General features: G+C 40.7%; 1 protein-coding gene across 1 annotated transcript in view; it reads right to left on the bottom strand.

The window, feature by feature from the left end:
• SLC6A11 (solute carrier family 6 member 11) overlaps positions 1-25008 on the bottom strand; it is a 184891-nt gene that overhangs the window by 77393 nt on the left and 82490 nt on the right. The window lies entirely within an intron of this gene.

Below are 25008 nucleotides of genomic sequence, written 5' to 3'. Positions count from 1 at the left end.
AAAAGAGTCATACAAATTAAGAGCCTTTGCAGATTATTTCATTTTAATCTTGGAAGACCCATTAGAGGGAATGGAAATATTGATGGAGAAGTTGACAGAGTTTGGTACTCTGGCAGGTTTCAAAATAAATGAACAGAAAACAAAAATGTTAACGAAAAATATGGATACTAAAAACGAGGAATGATGAAAATAACTGGTTTTAAGGTTGATGTTTCAAAAAAAAATATTTAGGTATCACACTGACAGGGATGAACTGTATGCTATTTCAAAATAATTATGTTAAGACATGGAAAGAAATTAAAAAACATGTTAAGATGGGATAGAGTACAATTGTCCTTGTTGGGGAGAATATCAGTTATTAATGTTTTACCTAGGATGTTATTCCTCTTCCAGACAATACCTGTGTTAACTTCAGATGTACCATTTAAACAGTGGCAAAAGGATATTTCTACATTTATATGGCAAGGAAAAAAACTAAGAGTCAAATATAAAATTTTATAAGATGCGAAGGAGAGAGGCGGCCTAGGTATACTGGATTTGAAGGTGTATTATGCTGCCACATGTTTGATGTGGATGAAAGAATGGATGCTTCTGAGAAATGAGAGGCTCTTGACATTGGAATGTCATGGCCTGAGATTTGGATGGCAAGCTTATTTGTGGTATGATAAAGTCAAGGTCAACGTAGACTTCAAAAATCATATTATATTAGGCTGAGGAGCCTCTCCACCACGGTGCTGGGAGCCAGAAGAGGTGGCAGCAGTGGGTGGGCGAGTGCAGGTGGCCAGCTATATGGCACACGCTGTCCTCAGCTGGCTCATGTGGTTTGCACTCATCTAGGGTTGCCAGCTCCAGGTAAGGTTGGGAAATTTCTGAAGATTTGGGAGCTAGCGCCTGGAGGGGGGCTTGAGGGTGTCTGTTTTCAGCTTCTGCTTCCAGCTCCTGAAACTCAAGCTGTATTCCCCCCTGTCCCCCCTGTATCAAGTCTGCCCCACATTGTTACCCTGGTACAAACGTTAGGGAAATCAGGTTCTCGTTTCTTAACACTTTCAGCACTGTATCCAACTTCTGGTTGTTTTCAAATTTCTGCAACCCATTCCCTATTGTATTGTTTATTGAATGCTCCATTCTATTGATTGTATTGACTTACACTGTGAAATGTGCCTTGAGCCTCAGTGAGAAAGGCTGACTATAAATAGTGCAAACAAAATAAAATAAATAGCAACTCTGCAAGGTTTTTAAGGCAAGAGATGTGCAGATGTGGTTTGGTATTGCCTGCCTCTGCGAAGCAACCCTGGAGGGGCCACGTACTTAGCTTCTGAGATCTAAGATCAGGCTAGCCTGGGCTGTCCTGGTCTGGGCTCAGGTGGTATACTGTCCCTAAACATGCAGTATCCAGTTAACTCTTATGCTAAAGTCACTGTGAATAGACTTTTCATCCACACATTTCTCTAATCATTTTCAAAGTCCCTAATACCCTCTAGCAGTTGCTACATTGTGTGGCAGTGATTCCATATATTACAGATGCACTCTTTAATATATGGTTAAAGAGGGTGATAAGATTGGAGGAGATTACATTAACCTGCATTGAATGGGGATGGATCTGTTTTGACATACTCCAAATGTCTGTGAGTTTTATTAGATCTTAGCCTTCTGGTGAAAATGCATGTCTGTATTTCTGACAGTATATAGTTCAATTCATTAATAAGATGCTAGGAAGTTACATTCTTTTAGATCCAAAAGTGATTCTATTAGATTTGTTTAAAAGATATGTATATATTATCTGACATGCATATAAATTTATACAGATACGAATTTTCATCGAATGACTAGAAGCTAATAAAACTCAGAAGTATGGTGTATGTCAAAACAGATCCACTCCTATTCAATGGAGGTAAATGCAGCCTCCTCCAATATATCAACCTCTCTAACCAACATCACCTTTGCCTTGTCTGGATTCAGTTTCCCCTTGTTTTGCCTCTGTCTCTTGGCCACAGTTACCATGCAGTGGCTCAATGCGGAGATTACAGTCTAGGAAACTTATTTAAAGATATGCGTAAGTGGGTGTCATCAGCATATTGATAGAACCCAATATCCATGTCCCAGACAATCTAATTCAAAAGTCTTTTAATCAAAGGGATTCTGGTTTTGGAAAAGGCATGCTCAAAACTTTAATCAAGTTGCTGCTCACAAAGTAGATTTCTGCCTCACAACACTGCACCACTTAGAGGGAACACTGGTCACAAATTCATATGATAATGCAAAAAATGTTGAAGATCAATATACAATTTAAATCAGAAGCCTTTTTGTTGGGACTAATGGATAAACAGTTGGAAAATAAACATAGTATCTTATTTCTATATATGACTACGGTGGCTAGGCTTTTCTATGCACAAAAATGGAAAAGTACAGTGTTGATGAACAGTGAAAATGACAGCGTTAGTGGAGATGGCTAAACTTACCATCCTAATCAGAGATAAAACATTGTCTACCTTTATGGTTAACTCGAAACCCCTTATTGACTTTCTGCGTGAGACGAGGAAAAACGAACTGATAATTTATGGTTTTGATTTCTAAGAAGATAAATTTGGGAAAAATAAATAGAAGGGGGCAGTATTGAAAAAGGTAAATTTTGGAGATATTAAAACTAAAAGTATAATTTGTTAAAAAACGATAGGTGATGTGGAGAAAAATGAAAAATGAAATGTATTATTTTTCTGTTATTTTCAATCTTTGTTCTTTTTCTCTCTTTGTATTCTTTTTTCTTTATTTTTTTCTTCTATTTCTCTGCTCTTTTTATTGGGCTTTTAATCTTATTAATAAGATAAAAAATATTCCCTGAGAAAGGAAATCGTTGGCCAGGCAAATCATGTAGTTGTGTGACTTTGGACATGTAGCAGAGTTTCCCAGCACACATCAGGGAAGTTGAAGTCTCCCATAACTATATGGCTGCATTTCTTGAATATCCTATTAAGTTGCTCACGAAGGGCAGAATCCACTTCATCTCCTTGGTGAGGTGGTCTGTAACAGACCTCAGCCACAATACTGCTCATCCTTCCCTCCCTTATCTTCACCCAGACACTTTCCACTGGGTTGTCACTGTCCTGCTCCAGTATTTCCTGACAATCAAGTCCTTTCCTCACATATAGGTGCCACTCCACCTCATCTACAATGCTTCGTGTTCTTCTTGAATAACTCATACCCATCCACTACTGCATTCCAATCAAGGGAATCATCTCACCAAATTTCTGTAATGCCTACTAAGTCATATAATTCCATCTGCATTTGTAGATCAAGTTCCTCCTTCTTATTGCCCAAACTTTGGTCACTGATATAGAGGTACTAGAAGCCATATCAGCGCTGTCTTTCTAAGAGCAGAACTACAAGTGACAAAAGGCACAGGTTGGACACTTGTCAGCTTCCCTCAAGTTTTGATGGCCATACCACTGAAGACCTTCCACCACCCATGCAGGACAATGCTGTATTTTAATATTTTATACCCGCCAATTTTAATTGTTTTGATATGATGTTTTAATGTTTTTATAATGTTTTTACTTTTTTAAGCTGTTGTTAAACCACCCTGAGCCCGTCTGACGGGGAGGGCGGTCTAGAAATGTGATTAAATAAATAAATAAATAAATAAATAAATAAATAAATAAATAAATGAGGGAGACAACCAATGCTGGCAATAGTTCACACTGACAATCTGCGAAACAGGAAATACTCAAGAATGATAACTACCCCTCCTCCTTGGTTTCTCCTTCAGAGTTGACAAAAGACTGTATAGCCAAGTCAACTAGGCCTAGTACAACCCATTTTTACCTTTCAACCAGGTCTCAGTTCTCTTCCTGCAGCAGTACAGACTAGTATGCTGTTTTATTACTTAATGATATTGCATTGCATAGTACTGATGAACAAGCAGCAAGATAGGCTCTCTTAAACCTCCATCGCTTGGGACTAGATGAATGTTAGTTGGACAATGAGCACTGATGTGTTTCACTGGCCATTGCTGAAGATCTCTTGTCTCTCATTACTGTGTCTCCCATCTGAACTGGAACAGGAGCTTCACGCATCATCCTAGACTAATTTTTAACTAACACCAATAAAAATAGGAGTAGGTCCCCTACAAATTAGGTGGAGTTTTCTTGGAAAATACACCCCCCGCCCCCAGCAAAAAAGGCAGGAATTGCTGTTTTGCAATTCTTTTGCTTTGCAGTTCTTTTGCTTTGCAAAAAAAAGTGAACTATAAATAAATAACTAAATTGAAAAACAGTACTGATACTGGCATTATTTCATCTGTGGAGCTGTAAGTCTAGAAAGAACTCTGGCATGATCCTATGTAAATATGTTTAACCTCTTTCCAAAGTAATCCAAGCCTTTCATTACAATCTTGTTACTCATTCAGTTTGCCATATCATTAAAAGTGGTAATTAAATAGTAAAATAAAAGCAAAAGAAAATATAGAACTTTGTGTATAAACAGCAGAAAATGTGCTGTATTTTGGATACAGGACTCATTTTGTTTCTGAGGTTTTAATACCCAGGAGTTTTTAACAACACAACTTCTTTAAGCAGAGGCATCATTAGGGAGAAAACAGAACTTAAACAGTTAGGCTTAAAATGGAAGAATTAAACTCTTTCTTTCCCCCTCTTTTAATGGAAGTGATTCTCAAAAGATTAAAAGTAGGTTAAGGGAATAATAAAACAGCTATGTTTTTAGTGTCTACCTGACAACAGCTTTTGTAGCAGTGAATAATTACTTGAAAATCACTTCCTCTCCACCTCTCTTTGGGATTTCTGTGGGTTGCTAGGCAGTCCCTCTCCTACCTTCTGCTAATGTCACTTACAGACGCCAATGAATACAGCATATTCATTATGCAAAAGAAGAACTTAGGGAGAGGAGGACCTAAATACTCCATGTTTTTGTTTATTCATTGCTGCCTCCAAAAGCAAACACTATAGCTCAGAATACTTTGCGCATATTTAAATGCTAATTTGCCCAGGCATTAAGGGGCAACCTATCTCTCCTTAGAATAAGGCCAACTTTCTTAGAAGTCACAGCTGTGTCATGTTTGTGTGGTACTAACCAACAAAGGAGGTCTACTGCCAGATCTAGATCTTTGCACTTAGCATCTCAATAACTATCTTTGAAATAGCCACCTATCATGAAGATAAATCAAAAAATCATTCTCAAGCAATTGCTGTCAAATCTCAGTGGGTCTTGCCCCAAATTCTAATCTCCTGCCAACTAAATGTTATCACACAAGTCAGCAAGGAAAAAGAAGAGCACAGACCACAGCTTTTGGACTTAAAACTAAGTGAAATGTCTTCAGTGGCAAGAGAGAAGAATATTATGACACTTCTGGTAAAAAAAATTAGGTGTGGTCAGGAGGATTACTCTCCTTCTGCTTTTTTCCCCTAGAGGAGCCACATGGGGCTGCCAATTCAACTGAGCAGCAGGAGCTGAAGACGCTATTAGCTCCAAGTTGGAAAACACTGGAACAGATTTTCAATTTATGTAATAGTGCAGTTGACAACATCTGGGAGGTAGGTGGGTTTCAGAACAGTGACATGACATAACAAAGGAATAAAAACCCTCTGTGGCATCACTTTCCCAATGATTTTAGAAACTCCATGAAGCTGCTTTGAAGCAAAAACTAAAGTGCCCAAACCTACAGTTTACCTATGTTCAGTTCTAGTTTTTGACTGATTTTGAAGGTGGAGATTAGGGACAAAATTCATGTGTGGTTATCAGAAAAAACAAGTGTCACAAAATATGAGAAATATGAGAAAGTGTCACAAAATATGAGAAAGGAAAGATAAGACCAAGGAATATTTACCAGTTTCAGAAACTGTGGGAACTATCAATGTATTAAATAACTAATATTAGGTACCAAGTAGCTTTAAATATCTGTAGATCTGCAAATGTATTTTTTAAACCCTGTATACATTTCATATAATTTTAGTCTTTCTATTACCAAGCTTAATTTTTTAAAGTTGGTATGAAGTACTTTAATGATATGCATTATTTAATATTATAAGTCAGCTATGAATTGATCCACCACCACTATACATTGTATAACTATGCATTTAATATTTTTGTACGAGATATCTGTGTGGCAGAAATCAGCCCTTTCTGCTCTTACAGTTGTTACATGAACAGAGAAAGTATATTGGTGGGAGAGAGGAAGTGATTTCTGCTGATCTCCCATGCCCTGACTTGGTGAGCCTGATCTCATCAGATCTCAGAAACTAAGCAGGGTCGGACTTGGTTAGTAATTGGACATGAAACCTCTGACAAAAACCAGGGTTGCAGAGGCAGGCAATGGCAAACCACCTCTGTCTCTTGCCATGAAAACCCCACCAAGGGTCGCCAGAAGTCAGCTATGACTTGAGGGCACCACACACACACACACACACGTTTGCTTCTCATGTATCTGAATGTCTTTTTGTTGTGGTGAGCTCCCCTGGCCAGTCTCAGCTCAATCTGAGCTTTGGCCTTTCTGATGACTGTCCTACTCTTCTTTGGAGGCATTTCCTTCCCTCCATTTCTTGAATTTCTCCTTTTTCCTACTTAGCTCATCACAGATCTCTCTGTTCATCCATACTGGCTTCTTAGATCCTCTATTGCATTTCTGTCCTGCTGGAATGGTGATGGCTTGGGCCTGCAAGAGATCTTCTTTTAGGGGAGTCCACCCTTCACTTACTCCTTTCTGAACCAGAATTGTTCAGGAAGGTATTTTTATAAATGCAGCAGGACTATGTTTTAATACTGCATTTATAAAAATGCCTTCCTGAACAATTCTGGTTTACAGAGTTTGTAGAAAGCCAAAAGTGTGGGGGGTTTCCTGACCGTCTCAGGCAAGCCATTACACAAGATGGGGTCCACTACAGTAATCTCTAAGTCAACAAGTTCTGAGTGTCTGCCTTTTGCTAACTCCCCCCTCCCCCAGATAGTTATCATTTCGTAGCTGGCCACCCTGCTCCATGGATATGCCTTAATGCTTGGTGGGTGTGCAATATGGGTGCAACTGTCCATTTAGAATTTATTGTACTGACTGATATAGTTTAATCTAATTTATACTATCTGTTTTTATTGTATTTAATATCGCCTGTGATGTACTCTGAGTGGAATATAAATTGAATAAAATGAATAATTTATGGAGGCTATAGGCTTAGGAACTCTGCTAAGTAGGCAACACTAAGATTACATTATTTATTAAAGGTCACTAAACCTTGCAAAGGCGGCAAGAGAAAGCAAAACAAGTTAATATTAACATGAGGTAGAGTCTGAGGAAAATAGGTCTGATAGGTTTACTTTTGGCACCTCTGAAGATGCTTCTGCTTTTTTCTGTTACGTTGTTTGTTCAAGTTTATATTTTGCCATATATGCCATATATTTTAAGAATGTTAACATACACAACATAACCATGTATCCCAGATATTTCTAAATCATTCTAAGAGCCAAGCTACAAGTGACACCTTATACAGGTTGGACACTTGTCAGCTTCCCTCAAGTTTTGATGGGAAATGTAGGCATCCTGGTCTTGCAGCTGTAATGGAGAGCCAAGCTGTAAAACAAGGATGCCTACATTTCCCATCAAAACTTGAGGGAAGCTGACAAGTGTCCAACGTGTGTAAGGCGTCACTTGTAGCTTGGCTCTAAATCACATAAGATATAGAGAAAGCTGAAGAAAGGATCCTAATGGAGATAGCAAAGGGAAGATGCACTAAAAACATTCTTTTCAGGAAAATAGTAATTGGGAGAGTATTTGCTAGTAGACATGGGCATGAACCATAAAATTTAATGACTCTGCAGTTCGTGGTTTGGTGCCGACGACGATCCCGAGGTCGCGAACCACAACGAACATTTCCCATTGCTGAACTGGTTTGAGGTTCGTGGTTCATAGGCATCAGAATGGCCCCCGTTGGAATTAGAGAGCCCATGTTCCCGGGGAGTGTTTAACAAGCTCTCCTCCAGCCATTACCCAAGTTTGGTCAAGATTGCAATAGGGATCCAAGCTCCAATTAAACTCTCTCTGTCTCTCTCCCCAAAGGTGTCTTCTCCCAACTTGTAACCGCTTTGCAGCTCTGTGGTTGGAAGGAAGACCTGCCGATCAAGGTAAGCTGGGCTTCCATTCGGGTTTCAAGGGCGACAGAAGGAGCGCAGACAGAGTTCAGGCATTCCCCCGGCTCCGTTGCCAGGGGAATTGATTGCTGGCGCCTGACTGTCTGAACCGCGGCTGAACACACCGAACCAGGCTTCTTCCCAATGCTGGTTCATTGGACAAGGACAATCACGAACCGCTGGATCGCAATCGCATGATTTGCCAATTTCATGGGTTTTTGAAGTTCGTAATGCGGTTCGCGCCCATCTCTACTTGCTAGTGCAAAGTGATAAAAGTGTGGGCTCAGGAAGACAAAGTTTCTCACCCAAGCATTAACAAAGATTGTTGATATATACTAACATCAGTAAGTATCCCTATTCCATCTGATAGGCCTTCGCTTGGATTGACAGGATGTCCAACTTTCAACCTAACAAATGAAAGTCTGGCTGTCTGAACTTTAGAGGGTGTCTATACAATGGTCCACCAAGTGACAGCATTCTGTGTTGGCATGGGAAGACAGGGTTGTACATACTTGTAACTACTGTTCATCGAGTTCTTCTGTGCAGGAACACATGGGACTGTGCATGTGCAGGCCAGTTGATGGAGAATTCTACAATGCTTTTTAGAGCTCTTGAGGGGCCATTGGTCTCAAGCCGTAGTAACTATTTCCTGCCCACTCAGTCACATGACTTAACGGAGAGCAACAGCCCCTTCCCTCAGTTCTCCTAAGCTACTGCAACTCACAACTGGATAGAACCAAGGAGATCACAGCGAGGTAGAAGGGAGGGCATGTGTGCCTGCACAGAAGAACTCGATGAACAATAGTTACAGGAATGTACAACCCTGTCTTCATCATCGTTCTTCTGTGCAGTCCCATATGGGAGAGTACCAAGCTAAACACAATGAGGAGGTGGAGTGAATCTCCAACTCAGTTTAATTAAGACAAACAGTAACATACACTGCAAACAGCAAGTGTAATATAAAACCCCAAGAAAAACGTCATCAAAGATAATAATTCAGTAAGTTAGGCATGTAACAGTTAAGATGTATCAATCAATGAAGATAACATCAATACCAATGAGGAACATGCTCATTAAGTAATACTCTATAAGAGCACTTCATAATCTAAGAAGTTATATCAGCAGTATGAATATCAATAACCAATTCTGCACATTTAGAAGAGCTGTCACATTGTAATGTTTGTTTCTCTTTAAGGCAAACAAGGACTGGAGAATGGCTCTAGAAGCTGCTACATCCTGGTTTGTGTTAATATCAACAGCATAGTGCTTCACAAATGTATGGGCACGAACAGCAATACGAACTAAAAAAAGCCACAAACAGCCCAATCAGCTGTTCGCGAACAAGCTGTTTGTGAGGCCCCATTCTAAACAGACAGGTGGTCGTTGCAAGCCTCATTCATTGCTGTTTGTTGCTGTTTGTCAAGCCAGACAATCTGGCACCTGCAATCAATTCCCTTGGCAACCGGAGGCAGGGACTGCCTGAACTCTGTTTGAACTCCTGTTGCCCTGGAAACCCCAATCTAAGCCCAATTTAGCTTGATGGGCAGGTCTTCCTTTCAAGTGTGGCGCTCCAAATTTGTTACAAGGAAACAAAGAGCAGGGGGGAGGGGGGCTCCCAGCTCTGGTTTTGCAGACAGTGAAGGAGAGACAGTTGCTGTTGGCATTTTGAGAGAGGGAGAGGGAGAGTGCACTTGAGCTTGAATTTTCTTTGTGTGTGGTGGGATAGGGACCTACCTCTTCAAGTTCCAGGGCTGCTGCCAGGCTCTGGTCCAAGCTATTAGTTATTACTGCGCATGTGCAGGCTAGCAGACGGAGAATTCTACAACACTTTTTAGAGCTCCTGCGGGGCCATTGGTCTCGAGCCATAGTAACCGTTTCCCAACCAAATGGTCACATGACTTAATGGAGAGCAGTGGCCCCTCAGTTCTCTTCTTGCCACCGCGGGAGAAGAATGTCATTTCATAGCTCCTAGCTCACTTTCACTCTTTGATTGTCCTTTTGATCTTCAGACTGTTTTTGGACTTCTCTTTCAGCTTCTGATTTGGTACTAATTGTCTTCAGCTGTGTTTGACCCGGATTGGCTGACTGCAAATTGAGGTAAAAACCTCTGAGGATGACCCTTCAAGCTCTGTTTAAGAAATGCTCGTGGTGTGGTACGAAGATGAGACACAGACTAGCACGAACTCTGTCTTATATGCCTGGGTGAAGGACATAACCTTACTACCTGTAACATATACCAACAGTTCACCCCGAAGGCAAGGCATGAGAGGACCCAACAACTGAAAGCTACACTCTGGGAAAGAGTGATGAAAAAATCCCATGTACCCACAGCTAAAGATTCTGTTGGGAAGGAGCAGTTGGCCCCGTCGACTCTGAAGGCAGTTAAGGCTTCCTCAACGGCGGGGAAGCACTCTACTGCTGAGTCAGTGATTTCTACTAAATTGACTCTGAGGTCGGATCCGACCGGGAAGAAGTTGCACCCAGACAAGTGCACATCGTATCCATCAGAAGAAAACTAAAAAATCTAAGTGTCTGCCTCCTTACTACTTCTATTGGATCTGTTTGCAGCCTTTGATACAGTAGACCATGCCATCCTGTTGAGGCGTTTAGAAACAGAAGTGGGCATCAAAGGATGTGCCCTGGACTGGTTTCAATAGTTTCTCTTGGAGTGGACTTAAAGAGTTGCCGTTGGAAATCAGCTATCTCCAGAATGGGAACTATGTTGTGGGGTTCAGCAGGACGCAATCTTATCTCCCATGTTATTCAAGCTCTATGTAAAGCCTTTAGGAGAACTCATTCACAGCTATGGAATTGGGTGTCATCAATATGCAGATGACATCCAACTCTATATCTCGCTATCCAGGTCCCCACAGGATGCAGTGGAAATCTTAGATCGCTGCCTGACAGCCGTGGTGAAATGGTTGAAAAACAACAAATTGAAATTGAACTCAGACAAGACTGAAGTGATGCTTGTTGGGAAGGCAGAGATCTTGAAGGACATTGTACTCCCCACTTTCGATAGAGTTCGTCTGTCCCTTGTAGACTCAGTTAAGAGCTTAGGGGTTATACTGGATCCAGCATTATTATTAGAAAAACAAGTTAAGGCAGTGGCAAAAAATGCTTTCTACAACCTCACTCTAGCCTGGAAGATGGCTTCTTATCTTGACACAGCTGACCTGGCCACTTGGATTCATGCTATGGTAACATCAACGCTTGACTATTTTAATACTCTATACATTGACCTCCCATCTAAATTAACTAGGAGGCTCCAATTAGTGCAAAATGCTGCAGCTCGATTCTTATCAGGAGCAAGCAGGAGCATGAACATCACTCCCATCCTACTGTCGCTCCACTGGCTACCCATTATTTACCGTGCTCAGTTCAAGGTATTAGTTATTACATACAAAGTTCTTCATGGCTTTCATCTGGCATACCTACAGGACCGCCTCCCTCCCTATGTTCCTCCATGGCAGCTTTGCTCATCTGAACAGGGTCTCCTGCAGGTGCCAGGCTGCACACAGGTGAAATCAGCACCAGCCCGTACAAGGGCTTTCTCTATGGTGGTTCCTATCCTGTGGAATGACCTGCCTGAGGAAGTCAGAAGAGCCCCCACACTCCTGGCTTTCCATAAATGATGCAAAACCAAACTATTCAAAAAGGTTTTTTACTCAAATGGGAGGGCTGTATTGTAGGGATGAGGTCTCAGATGCTTCACTAATGAGTTAGGGATCATAGACTTCATCTCTATTTTGCCTTATATATTACCTGCTGCTTTAAATATGTACTCCTTTGTACAACCAGCATTCCATGTTGTCTAACGTTAGTCCTAGAATTGATTGTTTTGCTCCAGTATTTTTTCTGCTGTCTTGGATCCTTGCTAATGCTATGTCTTTTAAACTTGTATCTGTTTACCTTATGGTATTGTATTGAAATGTACTTGATACTGATTGTATTAACTTCATATTGTGTAATCCACCTCGAGTCTCAGTGAGAAAGGTGGACTATAAATGATATAAATAAAGAAAGAAAAATAAAATCAGTTTATCAGTTGGCTCCGAGTTGATCAACAGAGGGATAGGAAGGGTCCCAGGAGGTGATCCTCGTGACACCAAGGACTCCTTCCCCTCATCTCGGCTCCCCAGATTGTTCCGCTTCAGAGGGTGAAATACAAGAGCCTACAGTCCCATGTGGGACTGCACAGAAGAACGACGATGAACAAAATTTTCTTATAGCTACATTGCAACTTATGTAATGTGTGGTGTAGCTAAATAATATTGGATTCCATGTTTTTCATCTGTGTTCTGGACTTGCATTGCACTGTCATAAGTAACTTTGAACCCTGAAATCAAATGGAGACATTTTCTCCTACATATGCAATTTGTGGATCATTTTTGAAACCAAGAGTATACAGGAAACATAAGAAGATAAGTAGACCCTGCTGGATCTGACTAGTGGTCCATCTAGCCTAGCATACTGTTTTACATAGTGGCCAAACAATTACCCTGGAGGGCCACACAAACACGGCATAGAAGACAAGGCCTTCTCCTGATGCTGCTCATAGCTTTTGTATACAGAGGTTTGCTGTCTCTGTATATGGAGGTTCCCTGATGGATCTTTCCTTCATGAATCTGTCTAACCTGCTTTTAAAGTCCTCTATGCTCATAGCCATCACTTCATCCAGTTTAATTATTCATTGAGTAAAGAAGTATTTCCTTTTGTCTATCCTGAGCCTATTTCCTAACAACTTTACTGGCTGCCCTGAGTTCTAGTACTATGGGAGAGAGAGAAAAAGGTCTCTACTTTATCCATTTTTCCCACCCCATACATATTTTTATAAAACTGTATCCCAGGAGAGCCTGATCTCGTCACATCTCAGAAGCTAAGCAGGGTTGGCCTTGGTTAGTAATTGGATGGGAGACCTCCAACAAAACCCAGGGTTGCAGAGGCAGGCAATGGCAAACCACCTCTGTTAGTCTCTTGCTATGAAATCCCCACCAGGAGTCACCATAAGTCAACTATGACTTGAAAGCAGGATTTCATTTTCATGTTTAGCCATCTTTTTTTCTGGACTGAAATGTCCCTAATTCTTCAGCCTGTTCTCATAAGAAAGTGCTCCAACCCCTTAATCATCTTTGTAGCTTTCTTCTGTACTTTTTCTAGCTGTGCTGTTTTCCAGTGTTATTGTACAAATCAGCTTCATTCAACCTGGCTTGCATATGTCTGAATAACTCATTGAATGATCAGTTCCCTGCTTACAACACATGAGGAGGACATTCGCAGAACCAGTAGTTGATTAAATATAACTACTACTTAGGTGTTTCTGTGTTCATTATGGCAGTGTTACTCTCTGTCAATGACCACGGATCCTTTTGATCAAATAATTACTGTAACACCTATCATCTGGATCCATTCACACACACGCGCACACACAGGATCCATATACATTTGTGCATGCATGTTTTCACACTGCCTCATGGGAATTTTTTCATTTGTAAAAGTAGATGTATTTTGGAACTTGCTGCAAGATGCTATTTCTGGCACATACTGTCCACAATGAAGACTAACAGAAAAGATAGATGAATTGTCCTGATTGGGGATAAATTTGTGCACGAGCATTCTTGCACTGCCTCACGGGAGTTACATCTTTTTCTAGTAAGTCCTAGCATTCCCTAGGCAACCGCACACTTCATGATGAAGAACTGCTCTGACCAAGCCATGACCCTGGAGCACAAGACAGTATTGTGCAGGCACAAAGCCACCTTGCACTGTGTTTAGTAAATGAGTCTAGTATTGAACAACATATCAAGATGATCTAGGAAGGGGCCCTGACTGGTATGTAAATTGGGAATTCAGTCAAGGTAAGTTCAGCTGGTGATCTCATTCACATTAAAGTTCTGAATATGCAAGTCTAACTAGTTTAGCAGACAACTCAAGAGACAGACTCTGTGTAAGAAAACTTATTTGTAATCAGGGTTATATAGGAAAGGGCTTTTTTGTTGTTGTTATACTTACACATCCACTTGGGTAACAATTAAAAGACCAAGATCACATCAGAGGAGCCCACACTGAGATTTCTGCACATTGCAGAATCACCCTTTCCAGAAACTGGGCAATGATGACATAGAGAGGTTCTAAGAGAGCTCTTCTCACACAATCTGTATATTCTCAGATCAGACAGTATAAAGAAGAAGTAGCTCTGCAAAAAACCCTGCTAACCTTAGAAAGAGCCCACAGCTAACTCAGCGTAGTTGTAGCTATTTGATCAACTGGGACAAGTTTTAAAAGGATTTCTCCAAATTGGGTGACTGAAAAGAGAAGTCAAGAAAGAGAGTAATAGTAGAAAGTTCTGTTGGAAAACAACTATGCTGAAGCTATGAAAAACTATGCTGAAGTTATGAATAATTCAGCATTAGACATTATTTAAAATGGGACTGAAAATACTAGTAGCATAATAACTTCAGATACTGCTGAAAGTTGTACACTTTTGGTTCACAGTGCAAGTGGTTCACACCTTGTTAGTGCTCAGCTTCACTCTTCTCCTTCCTGTTGCTGTCAGATATAGTAAAAGGTGGAGAGCTGAATGACTGCAACAGAGGGAACTTCTTCCTACTTCCCCCTCCATCTTCTTTTCCTTTCTTCTTCCTCAGGTGTCTGCTGCATGCTGGGAAATGTAATCTTCAATAAGCCTAGCATCTTAGTCCCATATCACATTGCCTTTATAAACTGGCTGCTGATTGCTTAGTGGGATTTTAGTGCCATTTCAGACATAACCAGTTTGGCTACCAATGGATTGCTAATGGATTTATAATGGACTTGAATTTTGTTCTTCTATGACAGACCAACACAGTTACCCACCTGAAACTGGTTCTAAAATATTCTGAATGGAGTATGTAGTTCTTCATAGGTGGTTCAAAAGGGTAGGAGGTTGGCTGGGAAGGGGTGTATGGGAGAAGCAGAATAACAGAATGCTGGAAGTGAGGTGTTCTGATTGGATGAGAGGCTGTGACTGAGAGAGGATGTTTGTTTGTTTGTTTGTTTGTTTGTTTGTTTGTTTGTTTGTTTGTTTGTTTGTTTGTTTGTTTGTTTGTTTGTTTGTTTGTTTGTTTGTTTGTTTGTTTGTAGCCTGCCTTTCTCACTGAGACTCAAGGTGGATTACATAGTATGAGCTAGTACAATCAGTATCAAGTACATTTCCATATATATTTCCATATACATACATACATACATACATACATACATACATACATATACAAATACACACACACACACACACACACACACACACACACATATGGGCTAAGGAGAGAAGGGGAGAGTAGAAAAAGTAGTTCATCATAGGAAGGGCTAGATAGGGAGTTATACAGTGAGGTAGTAAGTAAAGGAAAATACCACTGCTAATAGTGTTTAGGAGTTAGAAGAAGATGGAGCTCCAGCATGCAATGACTTTTTGCACGTACTGGAGATTCATTTTTTCTCTCTGCTCTTTCCAAATGGGAGGTTCATTTCAGATCACCAAAACAATCTGAACTATTCCTCTGGGAATAGGCTGAGAATAGCTCCACAGTTACTGATCTACTTTGACAGGCAGCCGACCTTAGTAAGAATGTTCCTAGCTACAAGATGAAATTTTAAAGAAACACTGCAAGTGTAACACAGCTTTACTTACATACTAAAGACTTTCAGGCACTTCTAAGGGAAACAGAGCATGAAAGCTGGCAGTGACTGAAGGGCACAAGTACAACTGTACAAATGACTATTTGGAGAGGTTAATACATGTAAACAAACTCAGTAATTAGCGGCAAAATATGCTGCTGAGTGTCCACATAACTGCTTTGTTTCTTTTTAACCAGATGAACCAAATGAAACTTTTCAGAGATTATTTTTAAATAATAAAATACTTCTCCTATTTTGCATGATAAAAATAGAGAAAAACAAATTACCACAAAACTGAAGTTGCATCAGGTAAGATAGAGAAACTAATGACAAAAGGAAGGAAAGGGATGGGATGGGGGGGGGGGACCAGTGGAAGAAACATTTTAATGTAAAATATTATTAGGTCTCTTCAGTTCCCCGAGTGTTTAAAAGTTCTATAGAGATTGCTACAGGGTTCAGTATGCTTTTGAGAGAGTACTGGAAACTTATTTCATGTGTTTAGTTGTTTTATCTAGAAATATAAAAGTACAACATACATGGAAGCACTGGCACTCCTATAAAACAGCATATCCACTGTCTCACATCATATACCCAGAGAGATCTTGTACTCTGACTCCAAGGTATTTTCTCTCTAGTCAACATTTTCTCTCTCCATTCTTCAAAATTCAAACATCAGACTTTCTTAAAACAAATACACACATACCCCTTCCCCCCCACTTTTGCTTGGAGGAACTGCACATTCTTGGCTCTGATTGTTATTCAGAGATAAATCCTGCTGCAGCCTATTCACTGCGGCTTACCCCCAAGAAAGTGTTCTTAGGATAGCAATATCAGTAGACCATCTCTTAGTCATCTGTTCTTGTCAAGAAACATCAGGTAACCATTCTGGGCAATTAGCCCAGCAAGTGATGTCAAATTAGCTGGTTAGCCGGCAAATGATTACTCTTCCCCAGACTAATATTAAAATAGTTTACAGCGCTTCCTAAATAACAATGAAATCCTAAGCAGAATTACTCCAGTCTAAGCCCATTGATTTGAAAGGGCTTAGACTGGAGTAACTCTGTTTAGGATTTCACTGTAAGAGTTTAAATTGACAGATTAATAAGAAATCAAAACCATATATTATTACTTGCCAGTTAATGACAATTTACAAAATAATTTCCCAATCACCAAATCATTTCCTTCTTTTATATGAAAAAAAAAATAGATCCTCTGGCTCCAAAATCTTTCTTGCTCAGACACATGTTAGTATTATTGCAACCTATGCAAAATTGAACTATTCAGGAGGGTTTTCTTCTATCCAGATTACAGGACTGTATCATAAGAAATAGCTTACAGGGATGCCATGGTAGGGACGATGACTAAATGCTACGCTATTGGGTACTGTCTGCTGATGAAGATAGGTCTCTATTAGGGAGTTTCCATGCTGCTAAACATGCCATGAATATTAGTTATGCATTGTTTCAGATAGATTTCGTCTCTGTGTTCGGCTTTATGCATGTTTAAAATTTTTCTGCTAACATTCCCTATTGTATCTGTTTTTCTGAACATCCTGTTATTTATTATTGTATGTCCTAGTCATTGAATATATTGCATTTTCACTTGCACTGTAGTAGAGTCCAGTAGCACCTTTAAGACTTACCAACTTTATTGTAGCATAAGATTTCGAGAGCCACAGCTCTCTTCATCAGACACATGAAGGGTATGAAGAAACTGGCCAGAGATATATTAAGTGGTGAGGGGAGGAAAGAGAGGGTGCAGCATATATCACATTGGAGGATGAGCAGCTGTAAGAGCCAGAGATAGTGTAGTTAACGCCACTGGGTCTTGTAATTGCATTTTCTGGGTAGATATGAGGGCAGAGTTGGCATCTGGGTCAGTTGCAGGGACTGATACCTGTGTTGGTGACTCTGTTAGCCGATTTATGGTTATTAGTGAGAAGTCATTTAAGGTTGGGGGGCTGTCTGTAGGCAAGGAGAGGTCTTCTGCCAGGGCTTGTGAGAAAGAGGCATCGTTTTCCAGGATGAATTGTAGATCACTGATGATATGTTGGATGGGTTTGAGTTGGGAAAACAGGATTGCACTTACCTGTAACTGCTGTTCGAGTTCTTCTGTGCAGGCACACACGGGACTGCACATGTGCAGGTCTGCCAATGGAGAATTCTTTATCACTTCTTAGAGCCTGTTTGGAGCCATAGCAACTGCTTCCTGCCCAAACGGTCATGTGACCCAATGGAGAGTAACAGCCCCTTACCTCAGTTCTCCTAAGCCGCCACGACTCACAACTGGACTTAACCAGAGAGTTCACAGTGGGGTAGGAGGGAGGGTATGTGTGCCTGCACAGAAGAACTCAATGAACAGCAGTTACAGGTAAGTGCAACCCTGTTTTCATCTTCGTTCTTCTGTGAAGTCCCACATGGGAGAGTACCAAGCTACACACTCACAAGAAGGGTGAATCTCTCCCAATCAAACATTTAATAATACAAAATCATAATACATAATAAACTTCATATTTTAAATTTGCAAATGTACAGGCAAATGGGAGATATGCCAATAAAGATATAAGAACTTGCAACAACTTAAAATTGCATAGTATTTACTCTGCCTTTTACTTTCTTTCTTTCTTTTAAACAAAGACTGCAATACTGCTCTAATTATCACCAAATTCTATGTGACGTGAACCTCTGCAATATAATGCCAGACAAAAGTGTCTGACTATGCCCAGTCAGCTATCTTGCAGATTCCCCCCCCCCCTTTTTAACAAGTATGTAAGACTGCCACATGCTGTGTGCAATTGATGTCTAAAGTGCAATGCCCACCAAAGGCACTCGATGATAGTTAAGAAACTGCCTTACAAATATGAAATTGAGGTACCTCTCACAGAAAAACACTGAGGAGGTAGCCAGAATCCCGGTAAAGTGAAACCCCCAGATAAAGGGGCCTTGAGCAGTATGTTGGTATGCCAACTGGATGATAGACCCCACATATGTATCAATGGGCTGGACTGACATCCCATTCACCCTTGATTGGGCTCAAAAATGGCACAAACAGATGCAGATCTGAATGAAAAACCCCCGTGTCATAATTAAAACAAAAAGGACAAGGCTCTTTTGAACTGTAGTGGGTGCATTATATGTTTCCTGTGTCCTGTATTGTGGGTTTTGCAGCATACAGGCATGGTGATCTCTTGAAACAAGTCAAAGAGAACAAGAAAATTTAGTAGGAAATGGATGTCAGGTTAGAGGATATCCTCATGTACCTGAAATTTTGCCAAATTTAGCCCAAAAGGCAGATTCAGTCCTAGGCATTGACAAGTCACCTGCTCTCCTAACTACAGTAATATCACAAAGATGCTCGCTCACAATGGCAGAAGCTCCACCTTGCAAGTGGCTAGGGCTTGGGAAATGCCAACATAAGGCACAACAGTACCAAGGACAGGGACCACGGAGGGACCAGCAGTAACCTTGGAAAATAAAGCTTAAGCATCCTTTGAGGAATTGGCGGGACTAAGACGAGAGCCCAGGCTTGCCTTTAATCTGAACGTGAACAGAGTCCAAACCCTTTAAGTTCAGGGTGTATAGATACTCAAATATAAAGAGTAAAAGACAACTCTCAGCCATAGTGCCCTTACTCTACATCTACTCAGAAAGAATTTTTTCCCCTTTGGAATCATAAAACATCCAAGTGGAAAGTCCCACATTCAGGAGTACTTATATGGAGATTACCATAGAATGAATCAAGTGTATCATGCTTACAAGTGCATGAAACTCAAAACGTGAGGAAACAGCGTTCCCAGTTGAATCATACCTGGTGTCAGAGGAGGTGGCATGTACCTATGCTTGGACCAAGCAAGTAATGTAAGAACCCAATTTGCCTGGACTCCAAAGGGGGTACAATTTAAAATGTCCCCTCCAATAGGTAAATGAACCTGCATACCAAAAAAAAATTTCTGGGATACCTAGACTAGGCAACCTGTCCATAAGTGTAGGAACATGTCTCCAAAGAGAGGAGATCACTGTCTGTTCTAGAACAGTACTCATGCCTTGGCATTAATACTAGTTGTGAATTTGTTCACCTTCAGAACTACCTGCTGCAGGACTATTGGCTGCAGGTTGATATTATTTACATTAATGAGTTTAACTCAAAACTGTACTCAACCCCTTTGGCCTGGTGTTGTCTGGGCCCAGGATGTAGACTCTCTGTGTGGAAAGTCCATGAAAATTGCCCAACTGCAGAAGACCCTAGATTCTGCCCAAAGGTTAGCAATGCTGAGCATTCCCACTGTTGCCATGGTCTTGACCATTTAGGCTTGAGTATCTTTTCCCCAACACATATCTGTGACGAAACAAGAGCATAACGTATGGTTCTGTATTCCAGTACCTAGATATGTAATGTGTTTTCACTGTCAGACCATTCATTTCTATGTAATAGTATGATAACCAAGGGCACTCCAACTCTGCTATGAAGCATCAGTTGTCAGCATACCATGATGCTGTCTATTATCGAAGGGTGCACCCTTGAACAACTAACAGTCTGACCGTCTCCTTTCAAGAGTCCTGAAGATTTGTCCCAGAATGGACAAATTTATGGATTGAGAAATGTGAGGGATGACCTGAAAATTTTTCAGCAACCACTTCTGTAAATTTACAAATTTAACATGGTCAGGGGTACCATTGATGTGGCAGCTGACACCCATCTGGATAGTCTCCATCTGCTCCAGACAAGTTGAAGTCTGAGTCCCATCCAGAGGCAAGATGCCCGTGGTACTCATGTAGCCCAATGTTGCACCACTGAGGAGAAAAAACTCTGGGTAGGCTGCAGTTGTGACCTTTCCCTCAAAACACCAAACCTATTTGTCAGCATATCACATCATATCACAACGTCAGTCATCAATTAATCCCAAAAGTGGTGCAGCAATGAACCAATCATTCAGATATGGCAATAAAAAGAACAACCTAGGGTTGTAAGACAGACCAAGCTGGTTTCGTGTAGTTGATGAACACTCTAGGCGTTGTTAAGACGACAACAGCAACAAAAAAGGGAATATCTGTGTAGAGAATACCCTGCCTCGGTATTTGAATCACAGCTAACCCCTGCAAACGTCACTGATAGAGATATGGGAATAATTATTTTCCAAATCCAGGTCAGCAACCCAGCAATTAACCCATACAAAAACAGTGCAGAGGAGAATGTGACCATTCTATCCTTTACCCTGTCAGTACAGCAAACTGTCCGATATCTGATATAGGCCAACAACATCCACCTGTTCCTTATGTACTAAGAAAAACATGGTGGGGGGAGCCATAATTGGAGTTCCCTGAATGGCCCCTTTGCCTTAAGGGAGAAATTTTCTTCCTCTAATGCTAATGAAGAATTATTTGCAGATGTCACAAGTAATATACATAGAGATTTTTTTAAAAAATTCTAAGCCTTGGTCATTGTCCAGTATAGCAAAGACCTTACAAACAAATGTCACTGATTACCTTCAGGGAATAGGCTGTCAAACCATTCAGAAGACCTAAGGTCCTTGTGATTGTGAGTGCTGCAATGGTTTCAGGACTATACAGAACCCCTCTTTTCACCTGAGGCAATGGTGGTGAGCTGGTGTTGCAACACCAATCAGTCATGCTAGTGACCCCAAGAGAGTTCTTTTCTACTGAGAAATCCTCTCATCTATATGAGGAAGTAGGAAAGTGCCCCCAAACAGAGTCGTCTACTAGTGTTCCTATTTACACTGCACATCATTACATCCAGTACATTTAAGAGCAAATATTTCAGGATTCGGTTTCGTTTTCCCGGCCATGTCGGACGCTCCTCTCCACAGGTCCGCGAGGAAACGTCCGAGCAGCCTGACCGGGCAGTTGACCTGCGAGGGTTAACCCCCAGGACTCCCAGTGAGGGAGGCAGGGTCCGGAGCGTGGCGGGAAGAACCCCCTGAAAGCAATGCAGGGGGTAAATTGCCCGTTTGCTCCAACGGAGGCCGGCAGACTTGCGCAGCAGTTCACGTGCTTCTGGGCCATGGAGAACGGCAATAAGCAGATTTAAGGTGAAAACCTGTAAGTAAGTGAATCCCTTCTGATTTCTAAGCATATGCGAAGGATTGGTGGGAGTTGAAGCTAAGAAGGTGTGGATTTCTTCCCCTTCACGGAGTTTCGGAACTTAGCTGGCGCCCCCCCCCCAAGATGGCAACGAAAAAGCAGAGCCCTGCGATGAGTAAATCGGTGATGGTGATGTTACAGGGGAAGGGGGAAACCTTGGAAGAGATGGTCAGACGAGCGGTCTTTGAAGCGATGCAGCCCTTTGTAGCGAAGTTAAATGAAATGGGGCAAAAGGTTGATTCAGTGGAAAGCGAAGTGAAAACCATTAAAGAAACAGCGTCTGGAGCAGAGCAGTCTGCACGCGAAAACGTAGTACTCATGAAAGCAACAAGTAAAGAAGTGAAGCTCTTGGAGAATCAAATAATAGGATTACAAGCGGACCGTGCCCAAACGGTACTGCGTCTCCAGAATGTAAAAGAGGAGCAAAGTGAAAATCTAAAAGATTTGGTGTCTGAACTTTTGGCGTCATTCGCAAAGGCAACTAAAGAAGAGTTAAAAAGCGATATTTTGGAAGTCCGGCGGACATCTTCAAAATATGCAATGAAGCGTCAGCTGCCTCGCGAGATTATTATTGACTTTTCATCTAAGAAGACTCGGGACACCATCTTATATAATTCATATAATGTGGACTTGGACTATCTGGGCAATAAGGTTAAGATATTGAAATACGTTCCATTTTTGGCTCGTAAAAGAAGATTTAAGTATAAAAGACTTGCGGCTTTCCTGAGGAAATGTGATGTAAAATACAAATGGTTGTTTCCGGAAGGCATCTGGTTCAGATACAAGGATCAAACCTACAAGATAATATCGGAAGTACAGCTGAGAGACTTTTTGTTTAACCACCAGGAGTTTCAGCAAGAAGAAAGTCCAAAGTCTGAAGGGGAGAGTGGGGGGGAGGAGGGAACGAGCGCAGCTATTGTAGCTGCGCAGAGAAAACTGAGACCGAGACGCGGGGGGGGGGGGGGGGGAGAAGACCTGATCCTGAATGTAGTCTGTATTTTATAAGATCTACCAATCTGATAGCATATTAGAAAGTTAACTTTAAAGAAAAATTGCAGCATGAAGGGAATACAAGACATGTAGACGTAGTGTGTGTTTTCTGTTTATATGTTGCTCTTCCCTTTTCCCCAGTCCCCTTTTTCCCCTTTATATTTCTGTAGTTTTTTGTAGTTTTTATGTTAGAAATTAAAAATAAAAAAAAATATATAAAAAAGAGCAAATATTTCAGGACAATATTTCAGGATAAAAAGGAATTCCAGCAGGAAGTGTGATTACGGGAGGGAGAGCAGACTTTTAACCTGTTCCTTCTATAATAGGGGATATCCAGATAGTGTACTAGAAAGAGCACAGAAAAGAGCAGCACAGACCCCTAGAGAAATGTTGTTTGCTCCTAAACATCAACCACCCACCAGCAAAATAAGATGGGCATTAGACTATATTTCCCTCTCCATGAAAATCACTAAGGTAATTCACAAGCATTGGCATATTTTAGGAGATATAGGTGGGTGTGAAGAAAAACCACTAATAGGCTACCAAAAAAACAGAAGTCTAAAAGATATTCTAATACATTCTGCCTTTGAGGAATGTCAACCTCCAACAACACACCCCAAGGGACATTTCTCATGTGGAAATTGTTCTATTTGTAACCTGTCAATGACACTTAAGGAGATCCTGAACCCTTCAAGAGAGAAACCGCTTTTCAGCGTAGATTTTTCCAACTGTTAAACAGCTAATATTGTCTATGTGATTCAATGCACATGTATGAAACTCTATGTAGGCTGTACAACCCGGCCTTTGAAAGTGAGAATTCAGGAACACATTTCTAGGATTAAAAATAAGATCATGGACGCCCCATTAGTAATTTCACTGAATGTGACCCCACAAGGCAGATTTCAAAGCGTTGGTTCTTTCTGTAATTATTGAAAACAGAATCTGAGTGGATATTTAAACTGGACACATTGTTCCTTCATGGTCTTAATAATGAAATTGAATATTCTTGCTATTTATAGTGCTAGCAACACTGTCTCTTTAAATTGTAAATCACTGGCTGCAGCAAACAGTTTAAATGATGTTATGTTAATCATTAACTCATGGCAATGGTCCCTCGGATTACTCATTGACCTTGAGATGAGTGTTACGGTGTTGGAGTAATTGTGAGTAGTTTTAGTTTGTTATACTTACTAATAATACTATAGGACAATAATTTATTATTAATTTACAGTGTATAATATAGTTATGAGCCTTTGAAAAAGCATTTTGCCTCAACGGGATTACAAACTGGCAAAACCTGTCAGGCTCTTCAGCGATATTAATCACTAGACCACATTGTCTCCTGGAAAGACTCCATAGGAACTAACACAATTTACAAGAGAACAGAAAAAAGGAATAATTCATTGTGAACTGTATCTCTGGAGGTCTCAAGTAACTGCCCTGTGGTGAAGCTATACTGGTTGGACTTTTGATTGAATTTATATATATATTTGTATGTGATTATTGGATATTTATATACAGTATTTATGAATCATGTCATAAACATAAGCAGCAACACTTTGAGCCCAGAAACACAGACAACCAATAAAGTTATTCTAAAATTTGTGTTGTATACATCCAACAGCCTGCACCCATCAACAGATAAACAGCTTGCAGCTTTTGTGATACCTTCAAGGCATTTCCATACAGAACATATCAAAATAATCCAGCCTTGAAATGCCAGAAGCATGGATGTGTGTGCCTAGATTGGCTGAGTCCAGAAAGCAAGTGTTATAATCTAGCACTTATAGCAATCCAACTGGCAGCATCCAATATCAAAGGCAGGCATGACAGAATCTTAAGATCTGGAACAGGAAAATTTGCTTTTTATCTCCTTCACTTTCAAATTTTTATAACGTCTGCCTAGTGAAGGGTTCTATAGAACTTGTTTTAAGTCATTTGTGTTGTCCTCAATAAGAGGTTCTCTTTCTTTTTTCAAGAAGGAAAAGGCTATGGACCAAATGCAAATGATAAAACATATCCCTAACAGAAGAACTACCCTGTTCTTTGAATAGCAAGACTGTGTCCAGGAGGACACTAAGCCCAATAATGCTGAAATGAATTGATTCCATCTAGTGCTGGCAGTCAATTAGCATTCACTGTA

This window comes from Eublepharis macularius, chromosome 4, assembly GCF_028583425.1.
Source record: "Eublepharis macularius isolate TG4126 chromosome 4, MPM_Emac_v1.0, whole genome shotgun sequence".
Taxonomy (NCBI): domain Eukaryota; kingdom Metazoa; phylum Chordata; class Lepidosauria; order Squamata; family Eublepharidae; genus Eublepharis; species Eublepharis macularius.
This window is presented reverse-complemented; position numbering and strand designations above follow the sequence as displayed.